Genomic DNA, 25,444 nt, shown 5'->3' with positions numbered 1-25,444 from the left:
TGTCTTACTTCCCACAAAGGTGTCCCTACATCTTTGATCAAACTTTGATCAAACAAATATTGTCCTCTACGTTATTGTCAATATTACAGCACTTCATCTGCTAATATTCTTGTGCAGCACCTTGGGATATTCTTGTTTTTAAATACATCAAATGTCGGAATAACAAAAAATCCCAATGCATTGCAATGCGAGCTGGAGGGTCCATTACCAGGGCTGTATGTGATAAATGTTCCTACAATATTCCAGGTTTCTTTGACAAACTTTCCACACCTCAATTCTGTAGCCATGAGAACAACAAATGCACCAGGAACATAATTATTCATTTTTTCAAAATCTGAAGTCCCCCCCCTAATATTGCTGAATCTGCAATATTCTTCATGTACTCTGTAAACTTTACAAAAGATGCCCTGTAATCTTCTCAAGGCTAAACGAGGATTGGCAATCAATTCTCGCCTTGCTGTCAATACTCTTGTCCACAGATTAAAATTTAATTGAATTGTGCTACAGTGTGTTGATGCTGCAACTTGTCAAGCCATTAGGTTCAGCAAATGGCTGATTCATACTGAATCTGTAAGCTCATGTACCTATTTTCACTCCCTTTCTCACAGGGCAGTAGTTGTCTCTGGAATAACCTATGCCAAGTTCTATAGCCACTTCCTTTGCATGAAGTTCTTCCAAGATGTAAAGAGGCTAAATAATTTGTTAATTATTCCTGTTTCCTTCTTTCATATTTCCAACATTCCCCAAAGTCTTTATCTTATTTAAAGAGAGTCACAATCACAATAATACTTTATTAGCCAAGTATGTTTTGCAACATACGAGGAATTTCAGTTGCCAAGTCAGTCATACAAATAAAAAGCACCAGAACACACAAAACAGATTATAACATAAACATCCATCACAGTGACTCCTCCACATTCCTCACTGTGATGGAAGGCGAAAAAAGTTCAATCTCTTCCCTTTGCTCTCCCGTGGTCGGGGCCTCGAGCCCTCCGTTGACGGGACGATCTTCGCTCCCGTAGCCGAAATGGACCTCCCTATGTATAAATAAGGTTGCCTGATCCTTGATCGTTGGTTTCTTAAACCAAACTCTCTTTATAAAAGGCAAATGAAAATGAAATAAAACCAGATGCTGCAAATCTGAAGTAAAACTGAAAATGCTCTGCAGGTTTTTTTTAATTTCTAGAGATACAGCGCGGAAACAGGCCTTTCGGCCCTACGGGTCTGCGCCGACCAGCGTTCCCTGCATATTAACACTATCCTACACACACTAGGGACAATTGTTACATTTTTGCCAAGACAATTAACCTGCATACCTGTATGTCTTTGGAGTGTGGGAGGAAACAGAAGATCTCTGGGAAAATCCACGCGGTCACAGGGAGAACGTATAAAGTTTGTACACACGTAGTCGGGATCGAACCCAGGTCTCCGGCGCTGCAAGCACTGTAAGGCAGCAACTCTACCGCTGCACCACTGTACCACATTGTATCTGTGGAAAGAAGAACAAAATTGGTGTTTTAGATGAACGCCCTTCATCAGAACTGTTATAACTTTATAAAGGGGATTGATTGAGATTTGTGACTTGAATGGTTGGATTACAATGACATGATCTTTGACCCGCAAATAACCATGCAAGAGATTCATATAGTGGGTCCCAATCACAGAATGGGCACTCTCAATCATGTTCTCCTCCCACTGCTGTTGTCCTTGGCACAGTAGCCTTACCGATGGAGTTGCTTCCTTACAGATGCCTTAGAGTGAAATCTTGCTGTATCCTGGTCAACTGTCTTGTCTTTTGAAACATAGAAACATAGAAAATAGGTGCAGGAGTAGGCCATTCGGCCCTTCGAGCCTGCACCGCCATTCAATATGATCATGGCTGATCATCCAACTCAGTATCCTGTACCTGCCTTCTCTCCATACCCCCTGATCCCTTTAGCCACAAGGGCCACATCTAACTCCCTCTTAAATATAGCCAACGAACTGGCCTCAACTACCTTCTGTGGCATGTGCCGATGCAAATTAACCTACAAACCAACACGTCTTTGGGATGTGGGAAAATAAAACTGAGCACCTGGAGGAAACACACACGGTCACGGGGAGAATGTGCAAACTCCACACAGACCGCACGAGAAGTCAGGATCGAACCCAAGTCCCTGGCGCTGTGAGGTAGCAGCTCTACCATCTGCGCCACCGTGCCACCCATATGAATGTGCATCATTTAAAAAGGAGAAAAAATGCCTGCGCAGTCTTGTATGCAGCCACATGCAATGATGCGCAAAGCTGGTGTTATCAGGAAGGTCAAAAATTGGTCAACAGTTATTTAAGGTAATGACAAAACGAAGAGGAGAGCTGTGATTGATTTTGCTCGAGGAGTGGAAATGCTTTGGAATGAGTAATCCATAAGGCTGGTGGAAGCAGGTTTAATAGCAGCTTTCAAGGAGAGGTGGAACAGGTAATTTTACAGGAATTAGTTATTGGGCCATGGGGAATACAGAGAAGTTTATTAAATAGAATATTTAAGAAAGTTTGCAGGCATAATGGGCCAGTGGACAGTCTGCAGACCTGTATGAATAAGTCTCTCAAGTGTGGTAATAGTGGCTTGAATCCTTGCACTCGAGTCATACAGTCACAATCTCTCACCCTCACGTACAATTGGTGATTATTGAATGCAAATAAGGAAAAACCCGCAGATGCTGAAGTTCTGAAATAAAAATACAAGATGCTGAAAACATTCAGCAGGCCAGGCAGCATCTGTGGAGGGAGAAACAGGCATACTCCTGTCTTAACTATATTACCTCCCTATCAAGTGTACCTTCCATTTACAGTTCCTCTGCTTCTATATTTGCTCCGATTATGAGATTCCCCCACAGGAGCCTCCAAGATGGCTTCGTTCATCCTGAACCATGGCTTCCTCTCTATCATAGGACTCCAGGACCTCCTTCCATCCCGCCAGGACTTCTCCAGGGCTTCTCCTTCCATCCCTCCAGCCCCCATGTTCAACGGGTCATTTTTGTTATTGCCAAGAACTTTAATAAGATTCCACAGCTAAACCCTCCACTCCCTCCTCAGCATTTCAAAAGGGCCATTTCAATGTCCTGGTTGGCATTCTTCCTTCAAGCAGCGCCATCGGACATAAACTGTTTGTTTTGTAAGGATTTGTTCAGCATCGTGTGGGTTTGGAATATTTTTCAATCACCAGTTCTGCATGTGAAAATAATGATGTGCCATTGAATTGGAGCAAGAGAGAGAGAGTCATACAGCATGGATACAGGCCCAGAGGCCCAACTTTCCCACACTGACCAATATGTCCCATCTACACTAGTCCCACCTGCCTGCGTTTGTCCCAGATCCCTTTAACCCTATCCTGCCCACATACCTGTCTAAATGACTGGCATTAAGGTGAGAGGGGAAAGATTTAATAAGAACCTGAGGGGAAACATTTTTATTCAGAGGGTGGTGGATATATGAAATATGAGCTGCCAGAGGATTTAGTTGAGGCAGGTACTATAACAATATTTAAAAGACACTCGAATAGGTACAGTACATGGATATGAAAGGTTTGTAGGAATATGGGCCAAACATGGGAAAATCGATCTAGCTTAGTTCCATTGGTCGGCAGGGACGAGTTGGGCCGTAAGGCCTGTTTCCGTAACAGACCAAGACGGAACCTAGGTTACTCGAGCAGCTACACTACCTGCTGCATCAGTTTATGACAGGGGTTGGAAGGTAGCACTTTGGAAATTGTGGTCTTCTTTCAAAATGTATTTTCAAGGAATATATCTGTTGCCTGCATGATAGCCGTTTATTCAGTATTACTTATTACCTTATTGCCCTTGAGAGGATCATGTTGAAATGGTACAGTCATTGTTGTGGAACAACCACGTTGCTTTTGGTTAAGTAGTTTTATATCAAAGGAAGATTCTTATCAGCGGTTAAATCTGGAAAGAAGAAGTATCTCTTCATTGCATTATTTTCCCCTTTGAGGGTCGTTGAATCAGCTCAATTGAAACCGCCTCTGAAAATGTTCAAGAAGAGACCTTGAAAGATGAGGGGATTTTTGTTTTGGGCAGATTCCATGTCAGTGGCCTCACAACGACTAACCGCTGTGACCAATTACACTAGTTTGATTCCATTAAGATACATGCATATCTCACAGCCACATCAGTGAAGCATAATTGGACAAAACTTGTGCTGAAGAAATGATTAAAGTCATGAATAGATTTTAAAGAAAGAGGAAAATTCCTATATGCAAAACTCACTTAGTTGTGAAGGGTGAGCTGAAAGTTGTGATGTATGAAATAGAGTTGAAACAAAGTTATTACAGAGGGATGTAAGGATGGAGAAAGTCATTGATATAATAACATTCCCTAATTCATTACTTGTAAAATATCCAATTTGTATTATGGAAATACGCATTATAAGTGTGTTTTACTTCTTTGCATTGGGCAATGAATCAACATATTAAAGAAAGCGGGGTTTGAAGAACATTGCTTGGTTGAAGTCTGTAGAAGGTGGAGAACGCAAAGCCTGCCTGCAGAATGTTGGGAATGTCCCATTAATCTGCCCAATATTATTCTTGTTATCCCACTCTGCAACTATTGATGGATCGAGTTGAAACTGGACTTGTTAAACTAACTTCCCTTGTCGCCCGGTTTCAAAGTGGCACCACTAAGGATTACAGTAATATTTTTGTGTTCTATTGACTGGACTTCTCAAGACCTATGAAGACTATCAAAGGTTATGTTCTTCTAGGCATATAGAGAAAGAACATTTTGATCTGTGCAACAAGGTTGAAGTGATGGAAATTGCATGTTTGTTATTAGAAGTAATGATGGGAGTATTCTAATGTGTAAGGTAATTTAATTCTGATATGCCTTCTGCTGATGCTTTATTTTTCCAAAAAATAAATTGGAATGAATATCTTCCTATTAAGAAAATAACAACATTTTGCATCACGCAAATACTTCCATACTCAAAATGAGACCACTTTAGTTTAGTTTAAAGATACAGAGTGGAAACAGGCGGTTCAGCCCATTGAGTCTGCACCGACCAGCAATCGCTCCGTACAATAACACTATCCTACACACATCAGTGGCAATTTACAATATTTACCTATTAACCTACAAACCAAACCCACACAGGTCACGGGGAGAACATACAAACTCCTTACAGACAGCACCCCTTGTCAGGATGTTCCAGGTTCTCTGGCACTATGACAGCTTTTCTGCCTGGACACGCTAGAGGCAGGAAATATGTTCCCGATGTTGGGGAGTCCAGAACCAGGGGCCACAGTTTAAGAATAAGGAGTAAGCCATTTAGAACGGAAACACTTTTTCTCACAGAGGGTGGTGAGTCTGTGTCAGAGGGCGGTGGAGGCAGGTTCTCTGGATGCTTTCAAGAGAGAGCTAGATAGGGCTCTTAAAAATAGCAGAGTCAGGGGATATGGGGAGAAGGCAGGAACGGGGTACTGATTGGGGATGATCAGCCATGATCACATTGAATGGCGGTGCTGGGTCGAAGGGCCAAATGGCCTACTCCTGCACCTATTGTCTATTGTCTGCCACTGCATCACCATGCTGACCTTGTTACATTGGATCCGGATTGGGAAGGTTTTCCTACTGTCCATATGATGGTGCTGAATGTTGCATTTAAAGGCCTGCAACATCATGGTTTAACTGTAAAATAGCACTTCTGACAATGGAGCAGTCCATCAGTACTATATGAATCGTTTTGACCTTGGTTTGTTACATCTCAGTAGTATTTGATGGGTGAAGAGAACCACATATAATCCTGAACACATGGGCCTGTAAGTTTACCTGCATCATTATTCTGTTTTAATAACAGGTGCCAATTTCAAAAATGAATAGAAAATTAATTGAATTTTGTTGGGTCAGTTTTAAAACAGTTAACAGACTCTCCTTGCAATTCTACTCTGGGAACCAACAGCAGGTGTTAGGGGTTAGGTTTCCATCAACATTAATAACATATTTCCTTGTTGCTCTAACCTTAAGGAGTAAATCTTGAAGGATCACACAACGATACCATTCAAGCTCTTTCAGCCACTGGGGAATGTTGACAAGGAGCGAGTGCACACTGCAACAATGGCACAAAGAGGGCACTCAATGCCACTTCCAGTGCTTCTGAAGGGCAGTACATGCATGATGCAACCTCTTGCAAATGTGCTTCTGGCTGTAAATTGGCAGGGAAGTGTTTCTAAGAGCATGACAAATACATGGATAGGAAAGGTTTAGAGGGATAAGGACCAAACATAGGCAGGTGGGACTAGCGTAGATGGGGCATCTTAATAGTCATGGCAAGATGGGCCAAAGGACGTTTCCATAGTCTATGACTCTATGACCACCCTTTGTGGAGACTTGCAGTGCAGTCAAATGCTCTGTCCAGCTTTGAATTAAAAATAGCCATTGACCAGAAATCAACAGCTCCCCACTCCTAAGAATGTCTGAGCTGCTGCTGTTCGTTTGAGCTGCAGTGTTCCAAGTTGCATGCATCGGGAAAGGTCCTGCAAGTAGGGTCTTTGATTCTGAGGGTGAGGTGGTCTTTAACTTTGAGCATGCAGGCATTTGAGTTTGTAGAGGTGTTTTGTCGTTACAGAAGTGAGTGAGTGGGGGTGGGTTGGGATATAATTGCTTCTTCTGTAAGCGCTGGATCCGTGTGGAGCCTGGCTGGGGATAGGTTTTTAATGTATCGCCTCTTTTGAAATGTACCTTTCCATTGTCTGAAGAGTCTGAAGAAGGGTCTCGACCCGAAACGTCACCCATTCCTTCTCTCTAGAGATGCTGCCTGTCCTGCTGAGTTACTCCGGCATTTTGTGTCTATCTTCCTTTCCATTACATCTTTTCTGATCTGATGGAGTGAGAGACATTACTCTTTTGCAAGATTTCTTCTGGAATTTTGAGAAGGGAGCTTGCTGATGCCACCTGGGAGTGTGGTGATTGGGATCCCAGTTTGGTTCGACAACTTGAAGGGTATTCTGGCAGAGAAATGAACAGCACTCTGGCTGTGACTGGAGGAATAAAATTGTCTTAACCTTTAAGTAATGCTGAAAGCTCACACTGAATCATTACTAAAAGTCAGTTCTTTCGGGAGTGAACAAGCGGCAGTTGTTATTGGGACCAATGTGGTGCAAAATTCTGCCAGAAATGAATTTGGGGTATTACAAGGTTATTTCATAAGATCACAAGGGATAGGAGTATCAAGTGCACTTCGTCATTCAATCATGGCTGATCTCTCTCCCTCCTAACCCCATTCTCCTGCCCTCTCCCCATAACCTCTGACACCTGTACTAATCAAGAAACTATCTATCTCTGCCTTAAATATATCCACTGACTTTGCCTCCACTACTTTCTGTGGCAAAGAATTCCGCAGATTCACCACCCTCTGACTAAATAAAATCCTCATCCCCTTCCTAAAAGAATGCCCTTCAATTCTGAGGCTGTGACCTCAAGTCCGGAGGCTCTCCCACGAGTGAAAATATCCTCTCCACATCCAGTCCATCAAAGCTTTTCACTATTCTATATGTTTTTCAATGAGGTCCCACCTCATTCTTCTAAATTCCAGCAAATATAGGCCCAGTGCCGTCCAATGCCGTTAATTATGTCACTTGAGTGATCTGGAAGCCAGAAACCCCAAAAAAAACCCGCTAGGACTCATTGATACCTTGAACTGCAAAGTCCAGAATATTTATACAGAGAGTCCAGTTCAAATCCTGCCGCAGTGGAATTTGAATTGAAAATATGACTGATTTTTTCCAAATTTAATTTATTGGTAACCATGAACATATTGCATTTTGTTTTGTAAAAGCCTGCCTGGTTCAGTAATGTGCTTCGGCGAAGGACGTCTGAGATCTTTACCTAGCCTGGCATCTGCGTGACTCCAAAATACACAGATGCATTTAATGCAGTTGCGGCCTGAAATGGCTGCACAGTTGGGGGCAGTGCAGAGGCGGTCAGTTATGAATGGATAATAAACATTGCCCTTGCCAGTCCTGCCCACATCCCATGAAAACAGTCAATGTAAATAAAATGCCAAATTCTTTAAAAATATTTAAAAACAAAAATGTTTTATGAAAGAGGGTCTGAGCTGTAGGGTAGGCTGGAACTATTCCTTGGAGCGCAGGAGGATGAGCGGTGATCTTATAAAATCATGAGAGGAATAGCTCGGGTAGATCCACAGTCTCTTGCCCAAAGTAGGTAAATCAAGAACCAGATGACATAGATTTAATGTGAAGGGGTTAAGATTTAATAGGAATCTAAGGGGTCACGTTTTCTGAGGGATATGGGCCAAGCGCAGGCAGATGGGACTAGTGTAGCTGGGACATGTTGAAGGGTGTGGGCAAGTTGGGCCAAACTGCCTGTTTCCACACTGTATGACTCTGACTCACAAACCCAGTAAGCCATTCAAGTGAGAAGTTGGGAAATACTCCTTTCAAAGCCTGGTAGAAGTGTTTGAGTTTGCACACCAACACTAGATTATCGGAATCTTAATTTGTCATTCGAGAAGATAAGAGAATTCTGAGCCAGTGTTGTTACTGGATTGAGCGCTCGTTCTGCCTGCCTTGCGCTGCCTTTAAGGATTTAAACTGATGTCTTAGAGAATGACATTTTCTAATGAAACTGAAGCCTAGTGACCTGGCATGTCTTTTTGAAATGTCAAATCTCTATCTCTCTGTTCAGGTGAAACTAATGACCCTCGTGGCATGATAGGAGGGGGACCAGTGAGTTCTCCTTGCATGCCAGGACAATTTACAACTGTAACTGAACGAGTATTGAGAAAAGAGGCAAGTTCTCAATTTGGATTTTGGCTGCTTTCTTGGTGGCATTCATAGAGAAGTCTGGCGTTTGACTTCATTCTGTCCCTTCAGAGTAGGTTGACTCAATATTCCAACTTTGTAACATGGTCTCCAATTTAGTTTATTTATTGTCACATGTACCGAGGTACAGTCATGAGGAATAGGAGTAGAATTAGGCTATTCGGCCCATCAAGTCTACTCCACCGGTACACAAAATTGCTGGGGAAACTCAGCGGGTGCAGCAGCATCTGTGGAGCGAAGGAAATAGGCGACGTTTCGGGCCGAAACCCTTCTTCAGGCTACTTCAGTCTACTCCACCATTCATTCATGGCTGATCTATCTCTCTCTCTCCTAACCTCATTCTCCTGCCTTCTCCTCATAGCCTCTGACATCTGTACTAATCAAATCTCTATCTATCTCTGCCTTAATATCCCTTGACTTGGCCTCTACAGCCTTCTGTGGCTGTAGCAGTGAAAAATCATTTTTGTGGCATGCCATCCAGGAAGACTATACATGATTACAGTCAAGCCGTTTACAGATACAGGATGAAAGGAATAATGTTCAGTGCACAATAAATTCCAATAAAGTCCGATTAAATAATAGTCCGAGGGTCTCCAATGAGGTAGATGGTAGCTCAGGACTGCGCTCCTCTGGTGAAATGTACTGGACAAATGGAGTCATCTTATTTTCCAAAGCTATCCATCCAGTCATGGTTCAATCTGTATATTTTTCAACCCTTCAGCTCACCGAGTGAGGCAACTCCCAGGAGACAAAATGCCCACCACTGCTTATTGCATTGACTCTGCCACCTAGATTGGATCACAAATGTATGTCGGGAATCCTGGGGATGAAACAGACTCAATAACTCTCAATAAAAATCCACTTATTTGTCAATAAAAAAGCTTAAAAGAGACAGAAAGTGCTCTCTATGTTTCCCAACAGTGGCCCCTGATTAGAACGAGAAAAAGTTTAAATATCGACAAAAGGAGGGATGAACGAAAGGAACAATAATGATCTGTGATAGGATTGACTGCAAGAAGGAAATGAAAAGGATGATATTGCATCACCAAAGGTGCCATGAATGGAACAAGAAGCGGATGCATCTGGAGAAGTGTCAGCAAGAGTAGCAGATTCATTATCTGAACCTAGAGTCGGAGGTGAGGTTGTGTTTCTCAAGCTTGGGTTTCCCAGGAGAAGTGTAGCAAGTGTCGGAAACAGTGCCCTAACAGTGTAGCAGGGGAATAGGGAACGGCTGGACAATTAATGACAAGTGACTGGAAGTTTAAAGTCAATCACATTGGGGCTGAATGTTGAGGTGTTCTGCAAAGCTGTCGTCCAGTCTGAAGAAGGGTCTCGACCCGTAACATCACCCGTTCCTTCTCTCCAGAGGTGTTGCCTGTCCCACTATGAGTTATATGAGTTACTCCCATATTTAGGTCTATCTTTGGTTTAAACCAGCATCTGCAGTTCCATCCTACACGCCCAGTCTGTTTGGTTTCCTCAGTGTACTAATTGGAAAAAGACATGGGCAGATTATTTGACTTAGAATGGATTTGGGATCCTGGATGATGGGAAGAAGGTTAAAGGGTAGGTATGTTCCTTTATCCCAGTACTACATCAGAGCAAATCAATTGTGTGTCATGACATTACTTGATTCCATTTTAGGCTTTAAAATTTAGAGATACAGAGTGCAAACAGATCCTTCAGCCCATGGAGACTGTGCCGACCAGTGGTCACCCCGTACACTAGCACTATCCTACACACTAGGGACAATTATTACCGAAGCCAATGAACCAACAAATCTGCATGCCTTCGAGTGTGGGAGGAAACTGGAGCACCAGGTGAAACCCCATGTGGTCACAGGGAGAACGTACAAACTCCATACAGACAGCACCCATCAGATCAAACCCGGATCTCTGGCGCTGTAAGGCAGCAACTCTACTGCTGCGCCACCATGCCACCCGATTTTGTCTTGTGTAAGTTATTATTGGTGGTACACAAAAATGCTGGAGAAACACAGCGGGTGCAGCAGCATCTATGGAGCGAAGGAAATAGGCGACGTTTCGGGCCGAAACCCTTCTTCAGACTGAGATTGGTGCCTAGTTTAAGGCACTGCACCCCTCATCCTTGCCTTTGCAACTCCAGACTTGCTTGTTCCAATGCCTGGACTAATTATCCATTCTCAATCCTTCATAAACTCCAGCTTAGCCAAAACATCCACCAATATCGTAATTTACCCTGACCTATTTGCTAAGCTCTTTTGTGATCAATATTAAATTTCAGACTAAGTAGCTCAAATTCAAATGTAACTCCACAACATTAACATCCCTGCCCAGTCTCTCTCTCTCCCCCTGATAATGTGGTCTTTTAATCCTCTTTCTGTCTTTCTTCCCACCACCAAAGTTTATTGGACAAATGTTTTTTACTCCGAGGTTGGTGCGTGCTTGGAACGCGCTTGAGAGATGGTGATGGAGGCAGATACGATAGCGGCGTTAAAGAGGCTTTTAGTTAGGCACATGGACATGGAGGGGTTTGGATCTCACGTAGGCAGATGAGATTGGTTTATCTTGGCATCATGTTCAGCACAGACATGGTGGAGCGAATGGCCTGTTCTTTTAGACTAGACCTTCGAGATACAGAGCGGAAACAGGCCCATCGGCACACTGAGTCTGCGCCAACCAGAGATTACTCCGTACACTACTCTACGCATGCCTGGAACAATTTTACAATTTAGCGAAGCCAATTAACCTACAAACCTGCACGTCCTTGCAGTGTGGGGAGAAACTGGAGCATCCAGAGACAACTCACGAGGTCACAGGGAGAACGTACAAACTTCGTACTGACAGCCCCCATAGTCAGGATCGAACCTGGATCTGTGATGCTGCAAGGATGAAACTCTACCGTTGGGTCACTGTGTCTCCCTGTCGCTGTGCTATGTTTTTCTATGTTCTGTTCTCAACCCTGGCAGCTTTGGAAGCCTCCATCAACACTGCTAAATCCCACCCCCTTACAGAAACTGCTCCTAATACATCACAGTTGTCCTCCTCTTGTTCTTGGAAAATGAAATGCCAGTTGAGAGCAGAGTCATTGAGAAGTGCTGGCAGCCCGGTATCGTATTTTTAGTTACTGCTATCATTAACAAGGTCTGTAGTATCAATATCTGTGAGAGTGTATGCAGAGACATGGCAGTGTGTTTGCAGTGGGCCTTTCTCAGTATGTAGATCACTTTGAACCTTGAGCTCTACATGATGGTGGCACAGCAGTAGAGTCGCTGCCTTACAGCACCAGAGACCCGGGTTTGATCCTGTCTTTGGGTTGCTGTCTGTTTGGTGTTTGTACATTCTCCCCGCGACCGCATGGGTTTTCCCCGGGTGCTCCGGTTTCCTCCCACACTCCAAAGACATTGTAGGTTAATTTGGCTTTGGTAAAAGTTGTAAATTGTCCCTAGTGTGTTGGATAATGCCAGTGTACAGGGATCGCTGGGCGGCGTGGACTCGTCGAGCCAAAGTGCCTGTTTCCGTGCTATATCTCTAAACTAAACCTTGAGGGGAGAGCTGGAAACAGTATTGATCAATCTCCTATGTTTCATATCTTATTGGAGATACAATTTCTTTCCAAAAACATTGTTGTGCTGGGTGAAAATGTTAAGTTGCAATAATTATAATGCAGTCTAAAGTGAATGGGTGAACCTTTGGCATTTTGTTGTAAGAAAATCAATCTCTTTTTATAAGTGCCTCTCATAAGAAAGATAGGACAGCGCAGTTTGTAAATGAAACAAAAGGAGAGGGTATTCACTTGGGCTACTTGGGACAACTATCATTGAAATATCAGAAGGTACACAAAAATGTTGGAGAAACTCAGCGGGTGCAGCAGCATCTATGGAGCAAAGGAAATAGGCAACGTTTCAGGCCGAAACCCTTGGATGTCAGAACATGGTGGAAGAGCAGGAGAGATGCAGAGATCAGAGGGGGAGCAATGAGAGAGGATCTTGCAGATACCCCACCGGGGAGGTCTGGCACCTGCAGATCCTTCTGACTCCATTGGAATAACAGAGGCAGGTTTAGAAAGTAGTCAAGAAGGCGAATGAATTGCTGGACTTTGTATAGGGAAGGTTGGAATTCATTGCATTACAGCTTTAAAAAGCCCTAAAGCAGATTATAAATCAGAGCAGAATTAGGCCATTCGGCTCATCAAGTTTACTCCACCATTCAATCATAGCTGACTTATCTTTCCTTCTCAACCCCAGTCTCCTGCTTTCTGCTCCTAACCTCTGACACCTTAACTACCCAAAAACCTATCAATCACTTTAAAAATATTAATTGACTGGGCCTCCACTGCCGTCTGTGGCAATGAATTCCACAGTTTCACTGCTCTCTGGCAAAAGAAAATCACCGGATCACCATTCCAAAGGTACGCCCTTTTATTCTGAGGCTGTGCCCTCTGGTCTTAGACTCTCCCACGAGAGGGGAACATCCTCTCCACTTCCACTCTGTCTGTGTCTTTCACACCTGGTGCGATAGAGGAGCAATGAAAGGCCCAAGTAGCACTTGTTAAATTGTGACTGGGGCTCAGACGATGAAAGAAATCTGATACCTCTGGCCTCACCTTTCCAGTTGAACCGTCTGCCAACTCCCCCCAAAAAATTACTCACCCAGACATAAATAACTTTATTTAGTAGCAGTAATTTCTTTCACTTCTAATAATCCTATGGTATAAAAATAGCCGTTAATTCCCTTCTGTGGCCTCGTTTCAAGTAATGAAGAAAATCCCGCTTACCTCTTTGAGGCAAATAGCAATAATAACATTTGGAGCATTTGATTTTCCTGAAGCAATTTTAATCCTTTTTAACAAATGCGTATTAATCAGGAAAGAGGAACACATTTCATACCAACATCTGCAGTTCTTTCCAACACATTTCTAACATCATTAATCCTGGTCTGAAGTTTAGTTTGCAGGGAAACAAAATAGAATTATCTGTGAATTCTCTTAATTCGTGCCCAATGGATATTTTTGCAAATTTGGATATCCAGGTGGAAGCCAATTGCAATGAGCACAATAAATAAATGAGTTTATTCTGGAGTTTAGGTTTGTACTGATACACCAGACTGATTCCTGGGATGTCAGGACTGTCTTATGAAGAAAGACTGGATAGACTTGGTTTATACTCTCTAGAATTTAGGAGATTGAGAGGGGATCTTATAGAAACGTACAAAATTCTTAAGGGGTTGGACAGGCTAGATGCAGGAAGATTGCTCCCGATGTTGGGGAAGTCCAGGACAAGGGGTCACAGCTTAAGGATAAGGGGGAAATCCTTTAAAACCGAGATGAGAAGAACTTTTTCACACAGAGAGTGGTGAATCTCTGGAACTCTCTGCCACAGAGGGTAGTCGAGGCCAGTTCATTGGCTATATTTAAGAGGGAGTTAGATGTGGCCCTTGTGGCTAAGGGGATCAGAGGGTATGGAGAGAAGGCAGGTACGGGATACTGAGTTGGATGATCAGCCATGATCATATTGAATGGCGGTGCAGGCTCGAAGGGCCGAATGGCCTACTCCTGCACCTAATTTCTATGTTTCTATGTTTCTATACCTTTTGAAAGCTACTCTGAATCTTTTTGGCAACTTCCCTATCAGGCAACTGAACCATCCTAGCAAATAACTACCTCATTTTGGACCCTCGGACTATCTTTAATTGGACTTTACTGGACTTTACCTTACACTAAATGTTATTTCCTTATCATGTATCTGTACACTGTGGATGGCTCGATTGTAATTATGTACTGTCTTTCTGCTGACTGGTTAGCAGGCAACAAAAGCTTTTCACTGTACCTCTGTAAATATGACAATCAAATAAACAAAATTAAACTGAATCCATCTCTATGGTTTGTGATTAAGGGTTTCAATTAACCTTTGCCATCTTCAAAGCAAATCTTGAGCTCGAGTTGCAAGACTTAAGCCCTACTCCTGACTTCAAGTTTAAGTTCCCGCATCTGTGCCTTCATTAGCAGAGCATGTCTTCAGTGCTACACTACAGCACATTCTGCCCTCTCTCCCCTACCCAGTGCCTCCAGTTTTAACCAAATGCTGTCAGGCAAGTAAAAACGGAGGTAATAGTGACAATGTTGAGATCTTCCGTATGGACAGGGGGCTGATCGAATTCAGTTTGAAAGAAAAGAATAGCACAAAGCTGGAAGGTTCCAAGCGGATATCATGCTGCATTGTACAAACCTTGGGCTTGAAAGTCCAGTTCAACATTGCTTTAGTCTGAAGCAATTTGAATCTTTGGCAGTAGATTTATTGATTGACTGAAAAATACAGCATGGAACCGTTGAAACTTTCAGCCCACCGAGACCACACCAATCATTGATCACCCGTTCACACCAGTTGTATGTTATCCCAGTTTCTCAACCACTCTTTACCCACCAGGGGCAATTTACAGAGGCCCTAAACCTAGAACACCCCGCGTCTTTGGGACGGGGCACCTGGATGAAAACCCAGTGAGAAGAGCCAACTGCCATTGGTAAAGATTGGGTGAGCAATAATTTCCACATGTTCCTCTACTGTATGATTTAAAGTCAAATTTATCCCTGGTTTTCCGATCAAGAAAGCTGACTTTCAGCAAGGTTTGGATGGATAACTGCATCATTGGGACTATGACTTTACGTTTGCAAGTATCCTGGAGTAAAGTTAGATTGTTGTGCCTCTTAAAGAGGGAAAGATAGATCAACCATGATTGAACGGCGGTATAGACTTGATGGGCCGAATGGTCTAATTCTTCTCCTATAATTATGAATTTAGGAGCTTCTGTAACACCTGCAATGACCAAGAGACATGTCAAATAAACAATTTTGTTATTGGAGTAACTTGGCAGGTCAGGCAGCATCTCTGGAGAATGTGGATAGGTGATGTTCTGGAAGAGGAGTCCCAACTGAAAGCATCATTTATCCATGTTCTCTGGAGATTCTGGAGATACTACAGCACTTTTTTTTGTAAACCAGCAACTATAGTTCCTTGTGTAACTCACGGCGTCTGAGACCCAGTTTTCTTCATGACCTTGGGAACTATAGTTCCTACTGTCTCCATTTTGTTTGTTTGGTCAGTGGTACAATGTAGGAATGCAGCAATCAATGTGTGTAAAGCAAGCTAACGGCACAGGTTAGTAGCATAATCCAAGTTGATGTTATAATCTGTTTGGAAATGTTTCTGAAACATTTTGCCTTGCATTGGTTTCTCAGGCCAAGGTTGTTCAGTTGCTCTCGGGTTACTAATGGACCCAGAATTTATTTATATCATGTGCAAAAATGTAATTGCAGATTGTAAAGTCATATTTGACATTGGTTTAGTTGTGGGTCATATTTGATCACTTAATCTGCTGTGACTATTGATTGGAAGCAACTCAGTCAATGAGAAGTCTTTCAGTATTTGCCTGCTTCATTTGTGCTATTTATTATAATTTGATTCTGCGATGATATACAAGTGTATATAACATCTCCTTGCTCCTTCAGTTTACTCGTGGTAAATCCCAAACTCATCTATATTTCCAGCATGTATGTTGGGGTATATTTGTGTAGGTGCTCTAATTGTAATGTTTGTGACATTTTTAATAAGCTATTATCTCAGGGGAATGGTTTATTCCGAACAGGATCTAGCCTTCTCAGTTGACCTGGTCTCAACAACATTATTGGTTTGAGTCTTCCCGATCTTCATTAACCTGTACAGTTCTTCTGACCTCTCTCCCGCTCCCTCTCCCTCTCCCTCGACCTCGCCCTATAGTGGCTTAACTCCCATGGAAGAAAATCTTTATCCTTTCTACAATGGGCGCCACAGTGGCCATCGATAGAGTTGCTGCCTCACGGCGTCTGAGACCCAGTTTTCTTCATGACCTTGGGTACTGTCCGTGCGGCATTTGTATGTTCTTTCTGTGAACACGTGGGTTTTCTCCAGGTGCTCAGGTTTCTTCCCACAATGGTCCCACAATTGTCCATTGTTGGCTGTGGAAGAGGTGACAATGAAGGGATATATGGATGCAACCAGTGGAGCTGGCAGGAAGCTAGGGTGGGGGAGGGGTGGAGAGAGAGGGAATGCAGGGGTTACTTGAAATTAGAGAAATCAACAGTGATATCGTTGGGTTGTAAACTGCCCAGGAGAAATATGAGGTGCTGTTCCTCCAATTTGCATGTGGTCTCACTCTGACGGTGGAGGAGGCCCAGGACAGAAAGGTCAGTTTGGCAACTGGGAGATCGTGTCCCTGAGCAGGTAACTTGCTTGTATTGAAATATAATCATGCAGGTGTGAATTGTGGCCAAGGCTTTGATTGTCAATTCCTGGCTCAGAGACTGTTGTTGATTTTTGCCAAGCAAGTTTTACAAGAGGAAACACAAAGTGCTGGAGTAACTCAGCGGGTCAGGCAGTATTTCTGGAGAACATGGATAAGTGAAGTTCTGGGTCGGGGCTTGTGAGGCATCAAATCTCGTTGGCAATTGCTTTACAGTGTTATTGGGAGTGCCCTACAGAGATTTCCTTTCACCTTTTAAAATGTTACTTCTAACCGCACAATCGTGTGTCTTTTATCAACTGGGATTTCCCCTACTGCCCTTTATCAGGTCATTAATCACACAGTTTGGGGCAGATTGATGCATTACCAAGAATGGAGTTTATCATACTATTCTGACATTGTTTTAAAGCAAGTGTCACAGACTTGCACCATCTGCCTTTTCAATGTTTGATCTCCAGTCCTTTATGTCGTACTATTTATATAACAATTTGCTGCACTGGTTAACGTTCTGGGGTTTATATTTCATTCACTTAAGAGCATTTTGTTTTCCTCTTCCTCGCTATACTTTTGTTCCATTATTTGTGGTTCTCTGCGTGCTGGCATTCTCACAGGCATCTCCCTGCCTCTCTTCGTACACTTGTTTTAATCCAGAAGCAGATTGAATGACTACTTTGCCTTTTAGGTATGACTTGCTGTTGTATAATCTGCATGGTTGCCATCTCGATACGATGTTTTAGGGGCTTGGATGAAGGCATCTAAGAATGCAAGAACGTAAGAAGTAGGAGCAGTAATAGACCCTGTAGGCATTCAAGTCCGCTGGGCCGCTCATTGTGATCATGGCTGATCATCTAACGAGATGACGGTTCGCGGGCTGAACCGGTCGTGGGCGACGGTGGGGATTGGGAGCAACTCTGGTAGAACGAACATGCAGGAATCCGGACTTTGAACTCGATAAAATATCGCCACATATAACAGCGCCGGCATTATTATATGCAAAATGAATTTCACTGTTTAATGTTTAATTGCATATGTGACAATAACTGTCCATTGAACCAATGAACCATTTTCTTGTAAAACACCAGCATCTCTCGATTCCCTTAATTTCAGTAGACCCAATGCCTGAGACTCCACACCCCTCCAGAATGGAAAATGACAAAGCTTCTAACATGCTCCTTATCCAAATTGTGAAAGAATATAAATTAAGTCAATTCTATCTCTGATCCTTACTCCTCTATAGTGCAGAAATCTGTCAATGTATGTTGGCCACAGTTCTGTGAGTTTTATAAGCGTCTGTACTGGAGGTTTTTGGGGTTTTCTACCAACAATGCAAGTTTGCCAGACCCAATCGAACTTGAACCCATTCAGAAATAAAATCCTAATGCTTGCCCCAGCTGTGTTTTATACACACTCATTTCAAGTCAAGTAGAGTTCCTTTTTGTAATATTTACAAGTGTGGTGAAGTGCAGATACAGGGAAAATCTTGCTAATGCCAGCATTGCGGGCACATGGACTCTGACAATACACATAAACATACATCATATATAAATTATTCATTGAATTACATGGGACCTGTTCTGTTGAGTTATAAATTCTATAAGGCAGTGGAAAGAAAAAAAAAGACTGTGCCGAAAGGAACTACTCATCAATGGGAAACACAATTAGAAAATAAGTCCATGGCAGTGCTAGGCTTACAGTGGTCTGGTGTGCCGCTGGGTTGAGCAGGTTAGTTCAAGAACCTGACGTATTGCCTCCTTGATGAACAACACTTCGAGTTTAGTCTGCGGAATTCTCTGCCTCAGAGGGTTGTGGAGGCCGGTTCTCTGGACACTTTCAAACGAGAGAGAGAGAGATAGGGCTCTTAAAGATAGCGGAGTCAGGGGATATTGGGAGAAGGCAGGAACGAGGTAGTGATTGGGGATGATCAGCCATGATCACATTGAATGGCGGCGCTGGCTCGAAGGGCCGAATGGCCTACTCCTGCACCTATTGTCTATTGGTAGACAAAAGTGCTGGAGAAACTCAGCGGGTGCAGCAGCATCTATGGAGTGAAGGAAATAGGCAACGTTTCGTGCCGAAACGTTGCCTATTTCCTTCGCTCCATAGATGCTGCTGCACCCTCTGAGTTTCTCCAGCACTTTTGTCTACCTTCGATTTTCCAGCATTGCAGTTTCTTCTTAAACAACCTATTGTCTATTGTCTATTTACAGTTATCATGTTAGTGTTGAAATCTTTAGGTGGCATTTCCCTTATCACTGCATCTTCTCCTCCAGCTTCACTCGGCTTGAACCATTTTTCCTCCTAGTTTTGGAGCTAATTTTCTTACGCCCATCCATTTAATGAGACTTGGTTAAATTGCGGATGCAAGTTGTTGCAGTTTGGTCGTTGGAAATTTCTGCGAACAACTGATTAACCTGACCATTGTGATGTCTTGTATTTTCACAGATGCAGCAGAAAAGCATTTGAATTTGTCAAATTCAAAAACCTTGTCGTTCACAAAAGAATCGCTACTGTAAGTAATTGTTATATCAAGATGAATCCAGAAACTTTGAAAGTTATTGACCAGATGCAGAATTGTAGCTATTATTGTTTATGCAGTAGTAGGGTTGACAATTTTGATTTCACTTGTGCCTTGATCTTCGGTCACTCTTTAGTTGTTGGTTTCTTGGCATTGTCCATCATCGCAGTGCATTGCCATCCAATTTTCTTTCCTCTCTTCTTCAATGCTTTTATCATTAAGGAGTGAAATAGTGCAATAAAAATAATAAAGCACACGTTTTAAAAGAAAATATTCTATGACTATACTTCTAAGTTGATAATCTTTCATTCTTAGAGACTTCAGGAGAGTCGCAGAGAGTTTGCATTCTTAGTTTGGAGTTGAACGCAGTTGATGTTGACAATGACAAAGCCCAGTTGACAGTACCTGGAAGAAAAAAAAGACCAAAACACGTATTTTGATTGGAAGTTCTCAACTGCTGTCATTTTTTAATCGTGTTTTAATCAGTGCCAGAGGCTGAGGGGTGGCCTAATGGAAGCAGATACAATTATGAGAGCATGGGCAGGGTAGACAGTCAGAACCTTTTTTCCCCGGGGTGAAACTGCCAAAGACTAACCGGCAGAGCTTTATGGAGGAGAGGGGCAAAGTTCAAAGGAGATGTGTGGGGCTAGTTTTCTTTACACAGAGAGTGGTGGGGGCCTGAAATGCGCTGCCAGGAGTGGTGGTGTGGGCAAATATAATATGACATTGAGAAGAGGCTTTGAGATAGGCACATAGGTATGAAGGGAATGGAGGGATATGACTCCATGTTTAGGCAGGTTAGAATTTTAACTTGGCGATCTACTGCCCACTCACTGGTAAAGCTGATCTCTTGCTGTGCTGTGGGCAGATGGTATCTGGTGGGTGGGCAGGTTCCACAAACAGCGATCCAGTGAGGTTCTTTGAGTGTAGCTGCAGTTGGGAAACTAATCCTAAGAAAATAAAGGGCCTCTGATTCTGGGATGTGGGAGGGCTGGCGGTACAGATTGAGAAACCTGTTATCTCTTGATGAAACTGCGATGAATGCAAAAGAGCTTCATTGACTGCCTGATGACTTAACCAAAAAGTGGTGTTATATTTGTTGGGTTTACTGATCGGGATGCATGGCGCACACAAGCCATTGATTTTGAATGAGGCAATGTAGAGTTGGTACCTTTGCCCCCTTCTCTAACGTCAACTGGCATGTTCATGATACTCCTCGTTCACACTAAGTTGAGATGGACAGGATTGCAATAAAGACCAGTGTCCCACTGATGCTGAAAAGAGGGTCTTATTGACAAAAATGTTGGGCTCACTCTTTGCCTATTGTTACCACTGAGCTATTCTGTTCTTGGTTTTTTAGATTATATTTTGCAGTAAAACCATGTTTAGGGTAGTAAATCTCAAAGCAGTGTACACAGAATGATGTGTTTGATATACACTGTCATTTTAAAGGCCTTGACCATAGATCAGGGAACAATGCAAACAGAAACAAGCTTTTTGATGCACAAAATCTGTGTCGGCCACGATGCAATTAAACTAATCCTGGAGATACAAAGACCGTCCTGTTGCAGGGTTTTGACCCAAAATGTCAACCATGCCCTTCTTCCAACAAAAACTGCTCAACTTCCGCCAGCAAATAGTTTGTTGCTTAAACATTGTCCATATCCTTCCATTTGCCTGCATGTGGTCCGTATCCTTCCATCCCCTGCCTGTTCGTACACCTGCTTAAATGGTTGTTAAATGTTGCTATCTTATCCGTCTCTACCATCTCCCTAGGCCACATATTCTACCCTGTTCATGTAAACAAAAAGGCCTTGCCAATCCTCTTTCAACTGTCCCCTCTCACCTTAAATCTATGCCCTATAGCAATTGATGTTTCCACCTTTGGGGAAAAAGATTCTGACATTTACCCAGTCCATAGCTCTCATAGTTTTATATCGTTCTAGCAGGTCTTCGCTCAGCCTCTGAGGTTCCAGAAAAAAATGATCCAGGTTTGTCTCTCCTCATAGCTAATACTCATCGAGGAAATCACCTGGTGAACCTCTTTTGTGTCGTCTCCGCTTTCCACATCCTTCCTGTAATATGGTGACCAGCACCGCACACAATACTCCAATGTGGTCTAACTGAAGTCTTATACAGAGACAACATTCCTTTTCAACTCTATGCCCTGACATATGCCTTCTTTATAATCCTAACTACTTGTGTAGAGCAATGGACCTGAACCCAAAGATCCCCCTGTTTGTTGCTGTCATTCATTACCTTGATGAGACTTCAAATTCCTGAATCTGTTCGCAATGTAAATGGATGCTGTTCAGTTTCCAAGCTATAACCAACTGTTTATCCCTGCAACCAGCATGATCTTCTTCTTTCGTGTCCCTCTTCCATGTTTCAAATGTTGAGCTCGCTGTCATCCTCCGTCCTGAATAGGACTTAAGCTTCCGGCAACAATCAGTGGGAGCCATCACTTGTTGCAATTGATGATGGTGGTAACAGAATTAGCTCAGGATACTTCCAGTTTCCAGCCCCGCTTCGTGGATGCTTCTGCCATGGGGCCACCAGTATGATGCATGACTTAGTGGAGGGACGGAGTCAGCACTGACTATCAGGTACGCTGACCGGCATTCTCTCAGATAGGAAGCTGGAGAGCAGCAGGTCAGACGTTTGTTGATTGTAAAGTACCTCAGGATCACAAGAAGCTGTAAAGGAAGTTACACAACTGCAACTTTTTTTGTTTCTGTCTAGTTTCGAGTGCATTAATTTCTCTGCCTCAACTTGTCATCATGCATTAAGGGGCTGTCCCACTTGGGGGGGTAAGAATGTCTGTTATTGTCGATTGACCAGTATAACCAAGTAAGGGGGGTATGGTAAGGAAAAACAGCCAATAAACATACACAAACAAAGTCACACGATAAAGAGTTTGATTTTTCACACCATATTCTTCACATACACACTACCGTAGCACCATTCTCTAACTTGTAGAACTAAGTTCTTATAGAACTAAGTTTGGCATACACTTAAACTGACACTTGTTCGTTCTACCCACCACCCTGGAAGCCATGGTCAATGACTACAATGTTAATTTAAAGCAGAAAAGCGAGTAAATACAAAACGGGGGTGAACTCACAGCACTGCGGCCACGGTGGAGCAGCGGTAAAGTTACTGCCTTAAGGGCCTGTCCCACTGTACGAGGTCATTCAAGAGTTCTCCCGAGTTTCCCCTGATTCGAACTCAGAGAATTGCGGTAATAGCCGTTCGTACGTACTCGGGGCTCTCGTGGACATTTTTCACAGTACTGAAAAAACTTCACGAGTTACCGCGCTTCCCGAGTACCTGCCGTTAGCGTTACGAGGCATCCACGAGACATCGCTACGAGACATCCACGAGCTCCGACGTAGCCGCTACGTACATTCTACGTGCTTACCAAGAGTTTGATTTTTTTTAAACTCGGGAGAGCGCTTGAATTACCTCGTACAGTGGGACTGGCCTTTTACAGCACTTGTAGTGCCGGAGACCCGGGTTCGATCCCAACTACGGGTGCTGTCTGTACGGAGTTTGTACATTCTCAATGTACACAAATTGTATATGGCAGTTACAATAAGTTTTACTGAAAAGGCAGAATGCTTCCTTAAAATACCTGATTCCCACAGTGAGACTGAGAGTTGGATTTAAATTCAGTAGCTTGCACTTGTTTCCCAAGCAACTTCCCACTGGAAGCATCTGGTTCTATCCTTGGAAGATTGCTTGGAGGAATTAACAAAGTTTGACATGCCATCCCAAAAATTACTCATTTATTTCTCCTCTACTTTCTGTTGATTAACCTGTTCCTCAGTCCGGGTATTATTTATCCACAATCCCACGGATCCCTAATCTAGTGTAACCGACTCTAGTGTGGGCCCCATATCAAATTCCTTCTGTGACTCTAAATATACCATAACTATCAGCTTCCCATCGCATGCCTGGCCCGCTGCGTTACTCCAGCATTTTGTGGCCATCTCCCAAGTTGGATGCAGAATTTACAGAAATATGTTCACAAAAATTACAGGATTTAAAACTATTTTCTTTATCTCCCCAAAACACGGAAGCCTCTAACTGAGATGGGGTGGTGGGTATATGGAATGAGCTGATATGGAACTTCTGTACGGAGTTTGTACATGTGGGTTTTCTCCGGTCCTCCAGTTTCCTCCCACACTCCAAAGACGTACAGGTTTTTGGTTAATTGGCTTCTGTAAATTATATGTTGTCCCTAGTGTGTAGGATAGTGTTAGTGTATGGGGTGATCGCTGGTTGGCGCAGACTCGGTGGGCCAAACGGCCTGTTTTCATGCTATATCTCTAAAATAAACAAAGGAGCTACCAGAGGAAGTATTTGAAGCAGGTACAATAACAGCATTTAAAAGATTTAACAGGTACTATAACAGTATTTGAAAGCATTTAACAGGTACATGGATTGAAATGGTTTAGAGAGGATATAGGCCAAACACGGGCCTAGTGTAGATGGGGCATCATGAACAAGTTGGGCCAAAGGAGTCTGAAGAAGGGTCGCGACCCGAAACGTTGCCTATTTCCTTCGCTCTATAGATGCTGCCTCACCTGCTGAGTTTCTCCAGCATTTTTGTCTACCTTGGGCCGAAGGTCCTGTTATCGTGCTCTACGACTCTATGAATTGTAATAATTAGGCTCGGCAACTAGTGTGGCATGTGAAGAAATGGCCAACGTTTCACTTCAAAGACCTTTTGGCAAAGGCAATGGAAGTGAAGGGGAGGGGAGGGTGATGCAGATGAGGTGGAAGGGGAGGAGATGTGTGATAGTATGGGGGCAATTACAAAACTGCATAACCGGCTGATAACGGGACGTAAAGATATAAAATTATAAATATTGATGGAGCTCGCAATCGTAACGTGTATTCATTACAGCACCTGTTGTTTAAACCAGTGGTTGATGCCAAACTTGGGATTGTGTCCAAAAGATTGAAGTGCCTGATGTTAACATCCTGTTTCCAAGCAGGTTGCAAAAATAGCCTTGTATCAAAGACATTCCATGGAATAAATATTTGGTCTTTGTCATTGGTCTTCAGTTTGTTTGAAGATTCACTGATTCTCCCTTGAACATCCTCGATTCTCCCTCGACTAGAATATTTCCTTCAAGGTGGAGTACGGTGCACGTTGGAGTCTTGAGGGTCATCTTACTAAAGGAATGTTATTTCCATGAATCTTAAGTCGACTGGTTGAGATCTTTTGATTGAATTCTGTAATTGTTTGTATTCTACCTTTCATCAATGACCTGCTTTGACATGTAACTTTTTGTAAATAAGCTGTTCATCTCGTTCAAGGAGAACTGGTTGAAATGAAAAGAGACGCACTTCATCATTTGCCAGTAAGTGACTTGCCTTAATAGATTGTATGTTCAGACCTAGACAGGAGTAACTAAGATCCGGTCAGGGTGCTTTAGGGCAGCACGGTGGTGCAGCGGTAGAGTTGCTACCTTACAGAGCCAGTGATCCAGGTTTGATCCTGACTACGGGTGCTGTCTGTACAGAGTTTGCACGTTCTCCCTGTGACCGTGTGGGTTTTCTCCAGGGTCTCTGGCTTCCTCCCACATCCCACATCCCAAAGATGTGCAGATTTGTAGGTTAATTGGCTTCTGTCATTTGTCCCTTGAGTATAGGATAGAACTAGAGTACGGAACACGTGATTGACGGAACACGTGGACTCGGTGGGCCGAAAGACTCTGTTTTCACGCTGTATCACCTAACTAAAACTGAACTAAGGGGGATCCTGAAGTCGAGAGGCCTAACAGGACCATGGTTTAATTTTCCGACAATGATGTCCAAGATCCCTAAACCCTC

At 43.1% G+C, this 25,444-nt stretch overlaps 1 protein-coding gene and 1 long non-coding RNA gene across 4 annotated transcripts in view; one reads left to right on the top strand and one right to left on the bottom strand.

The window, feature by feature from the left end:
• The window catches only part of pknox2 (PBX/knotted 1 homeobox 2), a 403,962-nt gene that overhangs the window by 43,988 nt on the left and 334,530 nt on the right, over positions 1–25,444 (top strand). For all 3 annotated transcript variants that reach the window (XM_033049503.1, XM_033049501.1, XM_033049502.1), the window contains exon 2: positions 19,528–19,594. The gene's annotated coding sequence lies outside the window, so the exon portion shown is untranslated. The remainder of the gene's footprint in view (positions 1–19,527; positions 19,595–25,444) is intronic.
• LOC116991138 lies at positions 11,378–16,533 on the bottom strand. The gene is made up of 3 exons (XR_004416707.1): positions 16,522–16,533; positions 15,039–15,044; positions 11,378–11,424 (listed from the first exon to the last, which is right to left on the bottom strand). It is a non-coding gene; the product is annotated as an uncharacterized LOC116991138 (long non-coding RNA).

The sequence above is a fragment of the Amblyraja radiata genome, chromosome 33 (assembly GCF_010909765.2).
Source record: "Amblyraja radiata isolate CabotCenter1 chromosome 33, sAmbRad1.1.pri, whole genome shotgun sequence".
NCBI classification, from domain to species: Eukaryota; Metazoa; Chordata; class Chondrichthyes; order Rajiformes; family Rajidae; genus Amblyraja; species Amblyraja radiata.
The sequence above is the reverse complement of the archived record's forward strand: the minus strand, read 5'-3'. Positions and strand labels throughout refer to the sequence as shown.